This window comes from Homalodisca vitripennis, chromosome 5 (assembly GCF_021130785.1).
Source record: "Homalodisca vitripennis isolate AUS2020 chromosome 5, UT_GWSS_2.1, whole genome shotgun sequence".
In the NCBI taxonomy this organism is placed as follows: Eukaryota; Metazoa; Arthropoda; class Insecta; order Hemiptera; family Cicadellidae; genus Homalodisca; species Homalodisca vitripennis.
The window spans coordinates 67223281-67241343 of NC_060211.1; the positions used below are offsets into that span (position 1 = coordinate 67223281).

General features: G+C 35.5%; 1 protein-coding gene across 1 annotated transcript in view; it reads left to right on the top strand.

The window, feature by feature from the left end:
• The first annotated feature begins 3512 nt into the window (after nucleotides 1-3512).
• LOC124362320 (SH2 domain-containing protein 4B-like) overlaps nucleotides 3513-18063 on the top strand; it is a 107484-nt gene continuing 92933 nt past the window's right edge. Inside the window, exon 1 of the mRNA XM_046816729.1 lies at nucleotides 3513-3656. The gene's annotated coding sequence lies outside the window, so the exon portion shown is untranslated. The remainder of the gene's footprint in view (nucleotides 3657-18063) is intronic.

The following is an 18063-nucleotide window of genomic DNA, read 5'->3' on the forward strand; positions in this document are numbered from 1 at the left end:
CGTTGCAGAAACCAGGTTTTTAGTGGGGGGATGAGTTCCTTTTCTGGAAGCCTTCTTAAGCTGTTGGGCAGTGTGTTGAAGAATAAAGCTCCTCTGTAGGATGGTTTTTTCTCAGTCAGGCTCAGGTGGTGCTGGTCAAGTAGGAAGTTTCTTCCGTGTCTAGTGTAATAGGGGTGTCTGTCTCCTGTTCTTGTTTGGCCTGTCTTGATTGCGTATAGGATTGTTTCCTGAATGTAGAGTCCTATGAGGGTCAGGATTCCCAGTTCCTTGAAGGCTGCTCGGCATGTGTCCAGTGGTCCAAGGCCTTTCAAAGTTCTGACTGCTCTTTTCTGGATGACAAGCACTCTGTGGAGGTTTGTGGCTGTTGTCCCTCCCCAGGCTATCAGACCATATCTCATGTGAGACTCAAATAGCGAGTAGTACGCTGTCATGGCTACTTGAGGGTTGGTAATTTGTTTAATTCTTCTTACTACATAGAGGCTACTACTTAGTTTATTGCAGATTTTATTCACATGGGGTTCCCAGGATAGATTTTGGTCTATGATTATGCCGAGATATTTTCCTGAGTCTATTGTGTTTACTTCTGGAAGGCCTTCATGGTAGTTTTGCCTGGGCGTGTTGATTATCTGTTGTGTTTTGGAGGCATTTAGAACCAAGTCATTATAGAGGCAGTATTGTTTCGCCATATTAAAAGTGACGTACGAGTCAACGTCTAGCTGGTCTTTGTTCTTGCTTGCTACAATCAAGGCTGTATCATCAGCGTACATAACCATTTCACAGTAGTTCTCAAGATAACTTGGGAAGTCGTTGGTTAGTAATATATATAAGACGGGGCCGAGAACTGAGCCCTGAGGCACTCCTCTATTCACCAGAAGCTGTTCGGACTTAATTTTCTGGATTGTGTTGTTTAATGTGTAGGTGATTTCAACCAGTTGTTTTCTGTTACTTAAGTAGCTCCTAAACCATTCCAGTTCCTTGCCATTGGTTTTTTAGACAATATACAACCATCGTGAAAAGTGAATGGATAATAGCTTTGAAACAAAATGTTAGGATTTATGAATGTGAGATATTCTTAAAATAGTTCATAGATACAACATTTCATGTTAATGGATTCACAAGATTTGGGTACATAATTATTTTATCAAATTTCCAAAAAAATGTTTTCATGTATTAAAGTTATCAGTTTTAACATCATGTTCAAGACCAAAACATATGAATGATAAATTTAGATGGCCAATTTCTACCTATGGAAAATTGAATACATTTTATGCAGATATTGACTTCAAATTTTGTGTGTATTTCATTGTTGCATGGGTAACATAAAATTGTTAACGGTGTATATTCTTTCATGGCGTAAGGCTGTCGGCATAGATTTAACTCTAGTAAATCAATAGTATCAATGAAACCTAACTGTCCACAGGATATTTTGATAAGGAATTGACCTTGATTTTAAATTTTGCATAAAATTTCATTTCTACATAAGAAACATCAAATTTCATGATTATGCATACTCCTCTATGAGATTTGGCTGTGTGTCAGTGAAGTATCTATATAAGCTAGCCAAAACTTATCTTCTATCTGTTCTCATATTTATTTCAGTCTGTCTTGAGACTTGAAAATGTTCTCTTCTGTCAAAGATCTAAAATTGTGTATGAAACTTCAGCTAAGCGTTATATAACATGGTCTGGTACAAACCTGCATTGTATTAAAAATAAATAAATCTCGTCTGTTTTAGTTGTAAAACTAAAAGCATCTCATCTGTCTTACTCCCTGACTTTACAAACTATTTATTATTTAATCATTGGTTTACAATATTTTAGTTCTTTAATTTTAATTTCAACTTATAAACAAGTCAAAATTGGTGTAAGGACCAGCTATTTATTATATGATTATGTTGGTTGCACAAATGAATATTTTCTTTAAACAATCTCTGTTTTCAAATGTGTTTTCCCAAAATCCATCAAAGCAGTCTAATTGTGTCTCATATTCTAAGTATCTTAAGATATTTTTCAGACAATCATAATTGTTTACCAGTGAATCATTGTTCCTGTTGGTGAAGTAATTAGTATCAGGCAGGCAAATCATGAATAAGCTACCAACTTTTAAATTTTTGTCATTGGAACACTATTTTAGACTAATGGTAAATATTTTATTTAATTCATACGTACTTATGTAAATGTTAAGGGTTCTCACCTGTAGCTTGTAACTTATGCTGATTGTGTATTAAACATCTTAATTGATTTTTCTTTTATTCAACTCTTGATGTACTTATTTACATGAACAGCAACATCGTTTACTATTTAATTTTAAGTTCTAGTCCTTTGACTGCCAGTGTCACACTGATACAGAAAACTTGTTAAAATTTGTTTATATATTTTTATTTTGTTTTGAATGTACTGGACCTTTTGGACTGCGCCTAAATAAAAACTACCGACACACATTTTTTTTTAGATTGGTGGTGGTGATCTTAACACAGTTAGTTTCCAGTAGTCTGACTCTCTTGGCAAGTCCTTATAATGTAAAAGAATGTTCTGCTTGTACTAGAGTGAATACATGCCAAGACAGAAAAGGAAATTCATAATACCTTTGCAAAAACTATAAAAAGTGTACACGTTTTTAAACCTCCTTAAATTCTAGAAAGTGCTAAGAACCAATGTTTCTAAATATTTTAATTCAACACTTTTGAATAGGTTGTTAACGAACTTTCATCTCACTTTTAGTGAAATATACTTTGTAGTAGGGAAAAAACTATTTTTAATATTATAATGTCTATAAGTATTTGTAAATCTTTGCAGCTGTAAAAGTAAATCTTGTAGTAATATTTAGTTGGTAGTGTTAAATTAAAAAAAAAACATACATTATTGCCTGATTATCAAATAAAACATAACTCTGAACATATTGCACGATTATAATATATAATAACTTAAATAATATTATAAAATTGTTTGAGATAAACAGTAAAAAAATGTTTTTATCACCTATATTTTGTATTGAAGTCAGTATTTTGTGTAGATAACTACTACTTTTGTTAGGCATTACCACTGTGAAAAATATCATTTTTATGGCAACACTTTTTAGTTGACACTAACATTTTTCTTGTCAGGCTAATCAGTAAAAAAAATCTATGGTGCAAAATATAATGTATTGTACAAACATCAAATTACTACTTAATTTTGCTAACCCAAATAAATTGAGATATAAGGTCACCTTATTCAAAACAAAAAGGTCCATCCATACTCCACCAATAATGAATATGTAGTTAGGAAATTTGAAATTAATTTTAGGGTACAACACTAACAAGTTAATACTCCCAAAAACAATGTGGGTGGTACACAACTACAGTATCCAGCACTTGTTAAGTTATGGCGGACCATAGTTCGGTGTCTGGCATAATTCATAGGAGACAATTAGATTTATTCTTGTCATCTGTGAAAAGGATATGGGTGTCAGGCAACAATGGTGTTGTTCGTGGGTGGGGGGAGGAGAGAGAGGACAACAATGCTCCAGCTGTGACGGTGTGTTGTGGAGGGGACACCTAGATCTGCTGGTCTGGTCTGTCTGTCAGTGCGTGCTCTTCAGGCGCTTAGGGTGGACGTGGTTGTCGTAACAGAGTCGTGTCGCGAGTGCCTATCTTGGATATTGCCACCTTCAACGTTGTAAGTTATCCATTCTAATTGTGATATAAACATGTTTTAACAGGAGAATCATAATTCCTCACGATTATTTGTGCTCAACTCCACAGATGAATGCTTTGTTTAGAAATAATGCGTAACAAACGATATTACTAGGTTAGTGTCGATCTATTGTAGAGCGCCTAATTACTAGTAAATTCAGAGTCTATTATAAGCAGTGGAAATCCACGATATTATAGGTTAGAATAGTCATAATCTTTTATTGAAGTATCTTGGAGGTCTAGTTATATTTTCCCCTCAACATAATAATGAAAGAATCTGCCAAGATTGCAGAGTGTATAGTGTTTTACTACGTGCTAGAGATTTCATTTCTTTTATACTGAGTTTTAATTAAGTCTGTAATATCCTTTCATTGAGGAATATTTTCTTACGGCAAAATCGTGAATATTTCGTTCTAATGTTGTGTCTCTTGTAAACAATCTTTGCTAAAATGGTATCAGTACACGATTGTACGAGCATATTAGTGCTTAATTTATAGTGAAAATTGATACAAAATCAGTAATACTCATAACGTCGAGTATTTTATATATATATATATATATATATATATATATATATATATATATATATATATAATACTCTTGTATATATAGTACGCTTGTATATATATATATATATATATATATATATATATATATATATATATATATATATATATATATATATATATGTAGTATATTCTCGAACATTCACAAACCCCGTTAATGTTTTATTTGGATAATCATGAGCAGGGAAGGTTCTAGACCTGACCATACTTTGTTAGGCTATACAGTTTCCTTTGTAACAGTGGACATTAATTCCAGAGATGAATTCCGAATTCCAATATAAATGGTTGTGACCGAAGAACAACTAAGGAAGTTAATATCGTTTGGAAGAGATTTTGCTAATTGTATGATGAAAAATTCATGAAATACAACATTTTAGGACCAGTAAATTATATAATTGTCTTATTATTTACTTATTTGACCGTTGAAAGGTTATCTGTACACGACCCAATTTAAAACCAACATTGTGTTATTGTGTTGGGCTGCATGTCTTTTATCTATCACTTACCGTATAAACGTTGGTTTATAAATACACAGTTCACGGCCTCAAAAGAAAAAAGTTGATAATGAATTGTATGTAATTAATTTTACGGATGTTTGTAAACTTGTAACTTTTTGACTCAGGGCCGGGTATAAACTTTTGTTTATAGAATTCTGAATGATTTTAGGGGGGTGGGGTAATGGAAGGGATTCTTACCCGAAGGAAGAAAAAATACGAACATTAGTTGAATTATATTGTACAGAAAATGATGTTGCGTATAGAATGTGATTTGAAAACAGTACATTTTTATCTTGTCCAATTTTGAACATTGCTATCATAACATAATTCATAACGAGCGTCCGGTATCAGTGATAAGTATGTTATATCATATACGTAACTCCCCAAGATGAGAAAATCCAAAATAGAGTGGTGGAGGAATGAAGGAATGTAGTGGAAAAAGATCACTTAATTCAAATGACATTGGGTCCCTTGCTGTGACTTATCATAGAGCACAGAATAGGGTTACTATTCACATTTATCATGCTGCTATCAGTAATGATCCTTGACACATACAGGTAAATAGGCTTCTGTAGCAAGTTAAATTCTCGATCATTCGTAGCTATCTGATTTTTTCGTTGCTACTGTAAAGTTATACACCGCTTAATAATACACGTCCATAAAGGACCATGCTTAATATATGTTACCTATAATAGCACCACTCCTCTATGATCCGGATGTTAATCGTCTACACAGGGTTTGATTTTGAAAGGTTCATTTGTGTTATTATATATATTTTTTTGTGCATCGTTTCATTTTGTTCCATACAAAATTGGATATTCTAAGATAATTTATCTTGCGAAGATTGTTAGCAAATGTAAGATTTCTTGTTCGTGTTTTTTTCTTAAGTTGTCAATTAATTAGTTAAATACTGCAAGGTGTTGCTACACCGAACCATGTGAGTCGTTCTGGTTTGTGTGTTTTTGAATTCTTAAGAGATGCCAAATACTTTCTGAGTCAGAGTTCAATGTTGGACGAGATCAGACACGACGCAGTTCTTTAAGAAACCATGACCATTGTCTGGTGTGGTATTACCGTTACCACAGCTGCTTATCAGTAACAAACCACAGCCAGGGGAAGTGGGCAGATGTCAGCACAACTGGCGAGGACAAGGCCTCACCTTCGACCTTCCGATCCATGCGGATCCAAATACAAAATGGCCATACTCTAGTCTCGTTTCACAGAATCTGATGTCACCGAGGTCATTCGGTTAACCAGAATTCAAATAATAAGGAATAATAAACAATTTCGTCCTTCTTGCTGTGAAAACACATGCAGTACGCTTGTAAATCCACTAGACCTTTGCAAGCGTACTTGCATTGAAACTAGACCTTTGGTTAATACTCAATTTTGTCACAACGGTTATTTATTCATTTAGGTGAAACAAAAAATTATATTTTGTCTTTGAACTGTGTCTGTTAACCCGAAAATTCGGTTAAATGCGTTTCGGGTAATCGAGACTAGCGCACTGATAAAGAAGTTGGCTAGAGAGAAGTGTCGAGGAGATAGTGAATGTCTTCCTTGCACCACTTAGATTGCTTCAGATAGTTTAGGTATGCCCCTACAAGAACAGTTTTAAGTCTGCTACACTTTATTTTTGCTAGTAGAATTAATGGAGATGTCTCAATTTAAAGTTATGGTCATTACTTTAGTACCTAACGCTATTGAGTTGTTTTAATGTGTATACCTTTCTAATATTTAGTCGATGATCTAAGAAAGATTTTTTAACAGCTAATAAAAACATCGAAAGACCAAACTGATGGGTGGGTGGGTATTAATCATAGCCACATTAATCATATTTGTCAGGGTGTTCCATGAGTACCCCGACAAACTTCTAAGGTGGTCTCCTCTCACCAAAATAAAGAAAAAAGTTCATATAAACATAGGTCCGCAAACGCTTTGTCAACGTGCTACGGCTAGCGAAAAATTTCGCCCGATTTTCTAGGAAAGAAAGAAAATAAAACGAAACTGATGTTTTTATGGTGTAATGATAGTTGTTAAATGTACTGGATTTTATAAAAAATTAAATGAAAAATTGACTAAAATACATCCCAGACCTGTTAGACCACCCATTTCTGAGATAGGACAAAATATGCAAAACTCGGTCTCGAAAAACATGCATTTTTGATTTGAAGCATATTAACTTCATTAATTGGACAATAAAAAAATGTTTAATTAAATCAACACATACGAAAAATAAGACAGAAAATGCAATATCTGTTTATTAAATTAACTTACTTCGTAAAAACAAAACATTTTAATTGCTGATCTTTGTTAATCTTTTATTCCAATTTTCATACCTTATAAATGGTGTTCAAAAATATCGCTAGCCGTAGCTCGCTAACGACGCGTTTCCGGACATATGTTAATATGAACTTTTCATTATTTTGATGAGAGGAAACCATCTGAAAAGTTTGTCGGGTTACTCGTGGGACACCCTGTATATTTTAAATGATAAGTCTTCCACTATTATACGACAACAGAGAGCATAACCCAGTTAGATCTGGATAATATTGTTCTTATGGGAAGAAAATCAAGATGGCCACCTGTACAGCCGTGTCTTATACCTTTCTCTGATAGTTCACCTTTTATGAGAGGAAATCACGTTTAACATAACAAAGTAGCGAAAGAAAAAGGACGGCAAATTGTATTAACTGTAATATCATTTTTATTGTTAATTATATCGCGTTTTTCCCTCCTTAATACTAAGCTAAGTAAAATTTACAACAAAGCGATCCACACAATACGCTTGCCTTATGGAATGCTTACATAATCTCCCCCTGTTGCCTAAGTTGTTTTGACATCTGATCACTGATCATATATCACTAATGGATTTGGAGGGATGACGACAAGAACGTCATAGCTAAATCAATAGTACGGTACCTCCCTGGAGAATTTACAGAAGGCAAAAACCAAACCACCTAAATCACCACTACAACCCTGATGAATCTTGGACCAGGCTGGAAAAGTTAATGAATCAACGCCGATCGTCATTCGTCACATTATTCTCCACATTATAAAGTAATTAGAAAGGCAATTGTGATGTTCCAAGAATTATGAGTTGTCACGAGATAGTTTAAAAGAGTGGCTTTAGTTCCAAAGACGAAGAATATATGATTCACGTAGTCATTAACACACGAGGACTACTACCCAACTCAGTCCCAGATGATTATGGTCACACATGGCAAGTGGTGACGTCATGGCACGTTCCGATATAGAAGTTCACAGGGTCTGCAGTTCCGCTCTGGTCGCTTCAAGGTCAGAGGTCTAACGTTCTTCATTTTTCTAAACTGCTTTTTTATTTCCCACTCCATACGTTATGTCAGGTTTTGGAAGAAATTAGAGGAATTAACTAGTTTATACCGGAGACGATTTGTGTTGAAGGGGTATTTTATCAGGGATTACAAGTGACTTAATTTTAATCGCTAGTTGTCAAAGGTGTAATTAAAACTGTCATCATCAGGACCGAATATTATTAGATAGGAAATTCCATCCACTTGTGATTTTCATGCAATATAATAAGAAAACCTCTGGAGAGTGTCGCCGAGCGGTCAGAACGTCGGACTTTGTATTTGTACTACAGATAGTGCAAGTTCAAATGCTGTCTGTGGCCATACCACTTTTTATCAGTACCGTCGACCTTGTACTGAATCGACTCTTCCTCTTATTCTGCTTGATAAGATCCTCGCACAGGGCAGTGGCCCATGAGGACGGGCTTAAAAAGAGAACGACCTCTCCTTATAACAGGTTAGTCTCCTTGAAAACGGTATTAAACGTAATGTTACGTTTAGTCCACAATTCGATGGATGGGTTCTATTTTATATAAACAAAAAAATATTGATAACAAAATTGCGATCTCGACTACACCGTAACTGAGCTGTCAGTGGTGGTCCACAATGCCCAGGTAAGCTGGGCTGTTAAAGACCTTCCAGAGTGCACGCGTCCAAATAAAACATTCTGAACTTTACAACAACAAAAAAATACTGTAGCTAAGGTCTCATTCGCGGTCCGACATCCAATATTTTAGTGATCTATTTAGAGCCAATTTCATTCTTGTTGTATTCATAATGTATAAAATGCATTGGCTTGTATCTTAAGTATGCATTATGAACGGTATGCAATTAATTGGCATCTAATTCTCTCAAACGTACCAGTATTTACTTCGACATTGAGATGTATCATTAGATGTTCTTTATACATTACGTAAAACACGTAAGGTATCTTATTATGTAAATATCCTGTCTTTTCAAAGTACTTCAGACACAATATGTAAATACTGATTAGTTATCTGCACAAATAGTAGCAATGACCTATAGAAGAATACACATGCTTGAAGATCAATGATCTTCACTCAAGAGAACCATTGACGGATTTTTATTTTTGGGAATCTAGATGTTACTGTTATTGTATACAGTTATAACAATAAATTATTTATCTCACTTTACACTTGTATTAGTGTGATTTCATAAAACTCAACTCGTATTTCTAAAGTTAGTAAATGCATATTGCACAGATAGTAATTTAGCTTGTAAGCTGACACAAGTTCGATAATCTCAATAGAATGTGACCATTTCGAGCCAATCACCCGAGCGAGGAGCGGCGTCAATCAGTCGACGTCGGGAATGTGATAGGCGCCTGAACAGGCTCTTGAGTAATTCCAGCGCATTCCTCGACACCAAACAGCCATCTGTTGAAGGCCACATTCGCTTAGCATCCACATTAGTTCGGCTCCCTATTTGGAACAGGTTTTCGTGTCACTTTACTCCCAACTCCCCCTAATCTGGTATTTAATTGACCACGCCAGACCTTATCACGGATTCTTGCCGACTGAACTGCCGAAGAGGTGGTGAAGATGCAAATGGTGCCGCCACCGAGTCGCACCACATGGTTCCTCAAGGTCATCTAGGTCAATCCGGTACCATCCTGCTGTCAGTCAATGTCACCTCATACAACCCTCATTAATCACTTGATTCTGGTCAGACATGAATAGTGATGTATACATAAAAGTTGACACCAGAGACTCAGACACCATGGTTCAGATGGTTTAGTACCCGGATCTTTAATGAGCTACTAAGGAAATCGTCTTTAGTACCGTGTTCAATGAGCCAAAAGGCAGCTAATAAATTTTAATTCGAGTCAGTTGTTACTCCAAATACTTCTCTTCGCCAAAATAACTTAAAATCAACTTCTAATTAGTCTAAGAGTAAGTTTTTGGTTCTCCAAATGAAAAGTCCCGGGATTTTTTCTTGTAGATCTTTGTGGATATCGAAATTCTAGCGGCCTTGAAAGAAACTACTCAGTATGAAGGATCTTGTTCAAGTGATGATCAACCGGTCCTTTTATACAGTTGCACTTGGCCTAGTTTCTTCTTGGGACGTTGCCACCTCTTTCACTTGCCAGTAATGGTAATATGCAGCGAGTTTTGTGGTAGAAAGCAGCAGATGCGTTAGAAAAAATTGAATATAATCCTAAACACTATTCGTTCATTTGGACTGATTCAACAATTTCAGGTAAACAATTTATAATTTGTTCAATAGATTTCGATAGATCTCAAATTTCAGCAAGTTTCATTTCAGTTTCTAACGTTTATTTTGCATAAGTAAACTTTATTGGTGTCACTCTTGAAAATTAAGGAAAGTGATAAAGCTTTTGAAGATCTTTAAAGGTTGGTATACTTGTTGAGTGGATTACAACTATAGCTCTAATGGCTGGCTGCAAATGGCTGTGTAAGACAATGTCGAGCTAAAATCGTCGCTGTATGTCAAAACTGACGTAGGTACTCCATTTGAAGATGAGGACAGCACAATGAAGAACGACGATCGAAGATCGCATCTGTTTCTCCATTGAGATAACTCACGCTCACAGACAATGGCAATGGCAATGACAGCCAGGACGGCTATATTTAGCGTAGGCTTGGCCACCATCTGTGTGTTGGTATGGCTTCGAACTAGTCTCCTTCCATCTGATAACCCGACGACGCGACTGACGGACGCCAAGCCACCCGCTGGATGACACCGCAAGCGATCGCCCCAGGAGATCGTCGCTCTCCAGGGGTTTCATCGATCCCAATTAGATGCTCACTGACATCAATAAGTTCCCTGGTGACTGGTGGTTTGATCATCTTGTTCTTGCTGGGGCAATATTGTACAATGTCTGCGTTATTCGGACCGCATCTTTATCTTTGCTCGTAATCTTCCAGAGAATCAGATTTTAAAACATCTGAAGAAAATGTCTTCTTGTTCCTGAAATGGGATTTAAAAATAACAACTTCTTATGTGAAACATCAACAACATTCCTTATAGTTTTATATTCAACTCAAATGTTTTATATAATTCCCGAATTAAACTTCGAATTCTAAAATCCCTCGGTACTGTATAGATACTGGTTACCATCGCTTGAATGGGTTTTCCAAACTTTTTTACAAAACTCCTTCTGTAAGAAGGTTTTTAGAATTCGTGCTATTCGAATTCAAAAAAAAAACCCCGATACTGTATAGATACTGGTTACCATCACTTGAATGGGTTTTTCAAAACTTTTTTATAGAATTCCTTCAATACTGGAAAGTGGCCTTCAAGTTTTAAAGATACGCCTAAACAATATTCTTGTGAAGATTAGTATTAAAACTATTTCATTTATTATTATTTCTGGTATTTAAGTTACATATATCTTGTTTTCATGACATATGTTAGCTTTTATTAATTGTGGTCTTTTGTACGTGTGTCATGGAAGTTATTCATAACTTGGAGGAGAGGTTATTGTTCTAGCAATCTTTGGAAAGGTTTTAATGAATTTTGTTTGATACATTAATTTAGCGTTTTTATAGCCTTGACGAATCTCCATAAAGTTAATCGTTTATGAATAGAATAATACATTTAAATAGGTAATTTATCCACGAGGTATTTCGTGGATTGTTAACGTGTATGTCGATCTTATTAATGTTTCTCTCTTATCAACAGTTTTCATTGGCTTCTAATGGAAAAAACATCCTATCAGGTGTGATATTGCTGAACACAACATTAGTCCAATTCTTCATGTGGTAAAGACAAACGTGCATAACTGATTTCAACTTTCTTGCTCAAATTGATCTCTAAGCATTATAATAGTAATTTTTGTTTGAGACTGCCTGAGTAATGGACTTCGCGTCCGCCAAGACGAAGTTTACATAGACGATTCTCTCGTCACCTCTGTCAAACCAATTATGCAGCGGCCACTCCCAGCTGTTCCGTTGTGGTGAGCGCGAAGACAGCCCGTGTTCGACCATGCGTAGCCCTCATTCCGCGGACGAACAGCAGACGAGGCAGTGGACCTTGGATTGTGTGGTGACTCACGCTCTGACAAATCTCACTTCCACTACTCTTCATCTAGTGTTAGTTTAAAGGCCTTTGGTTGTGTGAGTCATGCGTCCGACGCGTCACGTTGTTGTTAGAAGCGTCATGGAGTTTTATTTGAACTTAGATTTCCTCGGGAATCGGTATTGGTAATGGTCATCTAAAACCATGGAGCCATATGATTATTCCATTTTTAGAATGAAATAGAATCAGAAAATCAATGAACAAGGCTATTTGAACGATTGATAAAACCCACATGGATTTTCTCGTGTCCTCCCAGAATTTTTTTTTTTACCAACAGTAGGCTACATTTAGTTCAAGGGCCGTAAATACGCGATTGGTTGGAGACTATAATTTGAAAACGGAGCTGAGCTCGGAAAACAACCCCCTCCCCCTATTCTCTCGGACAACTTTTGTTGTTGAGATCTATACAATGGGCGAATGTATCGAGCAAACCATTATATAAATAACTAAATTGGAAAACTAAGAATTAAATTTTACAAATGTTTATATACTCGTATATATATATATATATATATAATTTTATTTATTTTATATCAATATGTTATTAAATTATAGAAAAACACCTTTAAATCTAAAACGGTTTTTATTTATTAATATTGGATACACAACGTAATGTTATAAATATAATTAAAATTGGTTATTATTATTGAGGTCATTACTACATAGTATTATAAAAATAAGTGATCAATGTCCCCCTGTCTTATACATGAAATTATCTACCCACTCCTCCCAAACATTGAACTCCTGTTAAACTAATTGCTTGCATTAGTATGCGTAAATAAACAACACATATACTCGTAGTATGCAGTAACGTGAAGAGTTATTTACTGTGCTAGATTACCCACTTAAATGTGAGGTATGCACAATCTAAGCTTTTCTTCAAGTGATTTTATTGCTTGCATGTAGTATGCGTAAATAAACAACACATATACTCGTAGTATGCAGTAACGTGAAGAGTTATTTACTGTGCTAGATTACCCACTTAAATGTGAGGTATGCACAATCTAAGCTTTTCTTCAAGTGATTTTATTGCTTCAAAAGGAGTTTTTATACAGTAAACTTTCCACTGTAAAATAATTTACTGTATGATCTCAGTCGTGTCATAGATAAAGATATCAGAGCCGAGTTATTATTGCTAGCTGTTTGATAAGATAGCTCGGTTTTATTTACAGGATTTACGATGCATCAAAATAGTTCCTAACAACTAACCAACTGTTTTTACTAGATAATAATGTAGATGTAGATATACTGATGTAATAAAATTACGCAGTACCTAACATTGTGGGATTATATAAGGGATGTGAAAATTAGGCTTGTGTTGTGATAAACTTAAGACTAACACTCTTCACAATTATGTTTTGACATTTAGATGAATATACTTCAGTAGATCAGTATCACAAAAGCGTTGGAAATCTGAATTATTTACAAAAGAAAGATGTGAGTTGTGATTTATTTAAGTTTAATAGTGTTATTTGAGTAAAATCATCCATCGTCAAAAACCTGTCTAAAACATATAACATTAATCTGTTTTATTAACCTGTTTCTAGCAAAATATTGATAACGAAAACTTAATTTGATTGTAGATTGACTGTAGTTTTGTTTTGTTTGCTTTTTTTGGGTAATTTAGGTTTCAAACTTATTTCATGCCTTACAGCATGATGAAAAGAATAAATTAAAAAGTTTTGTTTAGGTAACCAATTATTCAGTGGTCATAATAGATTGTATAACGTTTATCATTCAATTTATGTCAGTGCTTTAAAAAGTTCTTAGTAGGGGCAGTTTTAGTGTTACCTCTTCCTCTCTTCCAAACTCCGCTCTAGTGTGTGGAAACTAAATAAGTTTTTGAATTCATCCCTAACGATCCCTCTAGCAATGTGTTTCAAATCCAATTGGCTTGTTCACATTTTTTCAAATCCATTATTAATTTTCCATTTGTAACTTTTTAAGATTTTAAGAGTACCTATAACCTATAAAAAGAGCAAAAACCAATGAATAGCAGGAAATTCCGAAAACAGAACCTGGGTTGCCGGACTTTGTTGTATTGGTCAGATGTTGAAATCCAGTTTCTAACTCACTGGTAAATTTTCAGCACTTTCTGTACGGACTCAAGAACAGAATGACCAGACGTCAGGGTTTATGATGACGTGCCCTCATTTTTAATGTTTGCCCTCCTGTCCTCCCGGCGTTCGAAAATTATGTATGATGTTCGGCTTTTTGGTGAAAGCTTAAATGTTCAAAGACAGTAGAATCATATTAAAAAAAGTTTCCGATTTCCGAGGTCCCAAGGATAAGCAATGGAAAGTTTATTGCAGCGCACATGTAATGCCATGACATGTGAACTGCTGTTAGATTCAGTTGTATGTACAGTGTTGTCTATAGTGTCACTGACTCACTGTTGTTTCTATCCGCTCAGCTGCACTGGCGTACAATAGGTTAATTTTGTTATAATACGTTATCTATATATAATTCTGTTATAGTGATAATTTCTTATATATTTATGTCTAATAGTATAGTAATAGTTTTTAATATCTTTCTACAATGTTGGGTTCAAATCAGTTATAATTTTTAAAGAGAAAAGTTCTAACATTAATTAATTTAATCTTATGCCACATACAAAATAATAGTTTATTAATATTTAACACTGTAATAATATTTAATCATATTTCGGTTTTCGTGTAAAAATAAATCCATTTTGAGTTTTTTATTTGTATTATAATATTTCCAAATACAGTACTAATTTTTCATGTGCTCTTTTAATAATGTTTTTCACAAAGTTCATAAGAACGTTTAAAACTGTCGTCCTTTTCGCATTAATGCCCTCCTTTTAGAAATTTGCATCTGGTCACTCTCCACAGGAACACCAATTTTATAGCAATACTTAATATTCAGTGTATGTGCTCACATTTTGAATACGTTCAAAAGTATTATCTGTACCAATTCATTACTTCACCAAATATGACCTGTATACTTCTACCAACACAACGATGTGTGATAGAGATTTCTAATTCCATTTAAATAAACAAACCAAACCCCTAAATGTGGCCTCCAATAAACTTGTTATATTCCGCGGTTCATAACAGTTATGAAATATAACCATCAACATCCATACCGGTTTGCCATATTAAACTAAATGAAAGATGCTGCAGGGTGAGCATAGGGAGATTTTTAAAAGACCTCAAGAAGGTGCTTGTAATTTGTCTCTAAGGTCTTGGTCATATTTATATTTCTGGAAAATGTTCTTAAGTTGCAAGACGTTTAGAGCCGAGATTTGTGATTAGGGGTGAACTCCTGGAAGATTGTCACTGGTAAGAAATCTGTCTGTCACATTATCTACTGGAGACATCTACAGCCGCGTCTACTCGTCACTCTGAGATAGCCTTGGCTAAATTTACTCTCAGTCTTGAAGTTGGCGTCGGCCGCGATAAATGCCGTTTCTCTCTACCATATTTACATTTGCGGAGATTGGATGTTGACGTTCTAGGACACGACAAATCAGGCTGAACATTCACTGCGGATTTTCTCTACAGTCTGAAGTGACGGTGGTCACTGTTGCTGTTGTTTTACGCCGAAGTAGAGTACTTGAAGCTTTATCACTAATGGAAGTGCTCTTCACATTGAAGTCGTAAAACCTAAGTGACTTCCTAGTAACGATGATTGGATACATCCATTTTCCATGAATAGATCTTTGAAGTAATACTGCAATGGAGCTCCTTTTATGACGGTAGTTCGTTTTATATAGTGTGGTAAAATGATGATTCAATATCCTTACGGGCGAGCTGGTTACATGTTGGGAATTTATATTACTCAGCTTGTGCCGTTTACATCCTTTAAGGTATTGAGTATTTCGTGTAAATAGTGTTCGTGGTAAAGGTGCAAGTTTGTTAAACATCGTTATTGACCTTGTTTTGACCATTGCCATGAAGCAGTGACTTCCGCGGAGACCTTATCAAAGCAGAACAATTACATACAGTACAAGTTAGAAAGAATGAACTGATAACAATGCTTAGGTCTCTGAAAATGCATTCGGTTACTGGCCTTCCTATTTAATAACCTTCGCTGAACTAAATATTTTGTTACTTGAATTGCAAAGAAAAGTTTTTATTGCGGTTGTGCTTGTCAGTCTTTAAAAAGGATTGGAGAGAAATTATCATGGGCATTTCAGGCAGGCGTTAGACAAAATTCATTTTGGGAGTTAGTATTGAAAGTTTTACCGCTGTAGCCTACATCTAATTAAAATTTCATGAAAATTATTGTTTTGGAATATATGAATTATTCCTCTCATTCTTTCTCGATTACTTAGAAAGATTTTTATGATCAGGAGTGATTTAATATAATTTGTCTAGTAGCAATTTATTCAGACTTTAGAACTGGATATTTCCAAATATATTTAATAAAAATGAGAACAATATTTAATAGATGTAGAGTGTACATTAATATTTTGTATATTTTAGTGGATTTCATCACAGAGAATTTCAGATGTCATACACTAGACAGTCCTGTTTCAAAAAGTTTTTTGGTTGGTTTCTTTAGAAGTTTTATTATTTAAGTTTAAAAACTTGAGACGTATCCACTGAAGAATGTTCGAAAGGAAGCTAAGGAGTACCACGAGGCAAGCTCCGGTGAGGTGAACGTGGACAAAGGTACCGGAGCTGGGAGCGTTGGGTACAGTAGTAGTACTGGGAGCTGCGAGGTCATAATACCAAGCGGCCTTGTCTAACCCTTTGTGCCTACGTGTACACGCAGTTCACTACTCTGTCTGCTTGCTCAACAAAGGATCGAATCGGTCTCTCTTCGGGTCCATTCTGCACGTATACGACCCGTCGCGTCGATAGAGAAAGCCGCTTGAATTGTCGGGTGAAAGGTTAATTTTAATTAATAGAAGGTCTCGAGGGAAATGCAGCAGTTCCGTAACTAATTATCCCCAATTTGGCAGAAGAAGGTGAAACACTTCGGTTTTGCAGCCGTCTCCACACCACCGCCACCACAAGAAAAACTAGTTCCGTCTGAAATAAGTAAGCGCTTCCGTTGTTTGTAGGGAAGTATTTTATTAGGATCACTTTGGTTCCTTCCACATCGATTTGTTATAGGTGTTCACTTTCTAACGAGGAAACCGACTTCGTTTCTGATTTATTCTAATGAACTAGAATTTCTATACTTGGTGTGCAAATACTCTGTTTATCTGGCTGTATTAGTATGCTTAAAATACACCTTATGGAATAGCGATCAAAAAATATTTTGAATAATTGCTCTTTGGTGCCGTAAAACCACACTCAATCTCAAAATGAATTATCATTAGTTAATTACAGTGTCTATACAGTGTTGAATTTCTTATATACAGAGTTAAACTTTACGCAACGCACGGAAAATTATGTGTAAGATGCATGGGGGTAAAACGGATACGTTGTTGCGATCTCAAATGATCCACACCAACAAATCATTCAAATCAAAGACGAGAAATGTTGAAATATTGCATTCGTTTGTAAATTATGTCTAGGACAGACTATAAAAAAATGTACCGGTACACCAAAGCATCTCTGAAGTCATACCTTTCTGTCATTGGAATTTTTGGCAATTTCCAAATAGGTCAGCATTACGAAATATCTTCCCTGTTCTTTCGTAATAAATGAGAAAGTATGTTTGGAGAAAAGCGCCTTATACCTCCAGCTGCCTAATTGACTGACGCCTCCTTTCTTGTTTTCCTGTCCCCTTTGCAAGAAAGCGCCCACGACTGTCCCAGATACGCGGTTATCCGCGTCAGACGCTCACGTTTGCTGTTTTTCTGACGTGGAGAACTGTTTGATACGGCTGCAGGAGCCGAACAATCGCTGAATTGTGTCATTGCCGAGGTGGGCGTCGGTATCTTGGGTGTGACCCCGACCAGTAACAGTACTGCAATCTCCTGCGCGCAGTTTCTTTTAAACGGACCGTAAACACTT